This window comes from Aplysia californica, unplaced genomic scaffold, assembly GCF_000002075.1.
Source record: "Aplysia californica isolate F4 #8 unplaced genomic scaffold, AplCal3.0 scaffold01345, whole genome shotgun sequence".
Taxonomy (NCBI): Eukaryota; Metazoa; Mollusca; class Gastropoda; order Aplysiida; family Aplysiidae; genus Aplysia; species Aplysia californica.
Genome location: NW_004798615.1, coordinates 75,854 through 77,222, shown reverse-complemented (window position 1 = coordinate 77,222; position 1,369 = coordinate 75,854). Strand labels below are relative to the sequence as shown.

The following is a 1,369-nucleotide window of genomic DNA, read 5'->3' as shown; positions in this document are numbered from 1 at the left end:
TAATAATGATAATAATAATAAATAGCATTTGTACAGCGCATATCCCCGTTGGACAGCAAGCTCTATGCGTTTTACACTATAGGCCTTATTATTGTCCCAGCAGACCATAGAAAAATCAGAAACATTCTCAGTAGCTTCCCGGGAAGCATACAGTGCAAGCTGCTGATTAAGCGCTCAAACACTAACAAACTGACAAGATCTTTCACTTCTATAGCTGGGTTCCCATTCTCACCTGGATGAAGTAAAGAAAATTCGTGTGAAGTGCCTTTCCCAAGGACACAACGTCGGGCCCCTGGCGGGATTCGAACCCATGACCAACTGGTTGCGAGTCTCAGAGACTAACCACTAGGCCACCGACCCCTGCAGCCGTTTGCTCTCTCTCTCTGATGTTATGATACACGTACTTACCACAGGTAAACTTTTCCCCGCCAGCTCCTCCGTTGCTCTCCTCTCTTCTTTCTGGAGAGAGAGAGAGAGAGAGAGAGAGAAAATATTACACAATTTTTCATTTTAGAAGAGGTTTTACGGCACTCGCAACTGCATAAGGTCATAGGAGCGCCAGAAGATTAGAGGTGTTACAAGAGAGTAACAAACATAAAAAAAGAAGAAGGGGAGATAAGGACGATAGATGTTTCACAGGTAAGAAGAAGCAAACCACACCAGAGCACCTGCCAACCACCCACTATTACAAAATTGAAGACAAAAAAAGGAAAGACCTGACAATACAATAATACAAGTACAGTTGACTGCGGATGACTTGATGTAATCAGGGGAGGGAAAAAAAGATCAACTCATCCGAAGTTCAACTTAACCGTTGGGACCTGTAAAGATCGAATAAGAGGTGCTGGGACCTGCGATAAAAAATCAACTTCACCGAAGATCAACTCAAAAGAGTTCAACATCGTCTTGGACAGTCCTCCATAGTCGAGAAGAAAAGTGAACATCTTAGACAGGTGATTCTCTTACACATTGTCATTGTCACGCAAACCCTCTACCTTCATTATTTATAGAGTGATATCCAATAGCATGTAGATGAGTAAAGACTATATAATGCAAACACTCTACCTTTATTACTTTAATTAAAGAGGGATATCCAATGACATATAGATGAGTAAAGACTAGAAGGATAATTCTCCCATCACTTACCTCTGTCGTCGTTGTTGTCATTTTCAGGAAGACCGAAAAAATTCCCCATGTTCGTTATATGGATTCTTCGGTCCATAGAACCATAGAACCTCCAAGGGTCGCTTTCGAGTCCAAGCCTTGGATGTAGAAAATAATGCTGAGGATGAAATGAAAATTAGTTTAGAAGATAAGAGTACACAGCTATGATGCTTTTATTGCTTTTTTTTATTGTCACCTGGGAGTG

At 41.3% G+C, this 1,369-nt stretch overlaps 1 long non-coding RNA gene across 1 annotated transcript in view; it reads right to left on the bottom strand.

The window, feature by feature from the left end:
• Window positions 1-432: 432 nt before the first annotated feature.
• LOC101846110 overlaps window positions 433-1,369 on the bottom strand; it is a 4,339-nt gene continuing 3,402 nt past the window's right edge. Inside the window, exons 2-3 of the long non-coding RNA XR_221221.3 lie at window positions 1,147-1,282; window positions 433-459 (exon numbers count right to left, since the gene is read on the bottom strand). This is a non-coding gene — a long non-coding RNA (uncharacterized LOC101846110). The remainder of the gene's footprint in view (window positions 460-1,146; window positions 1,283-1,369) is intronic.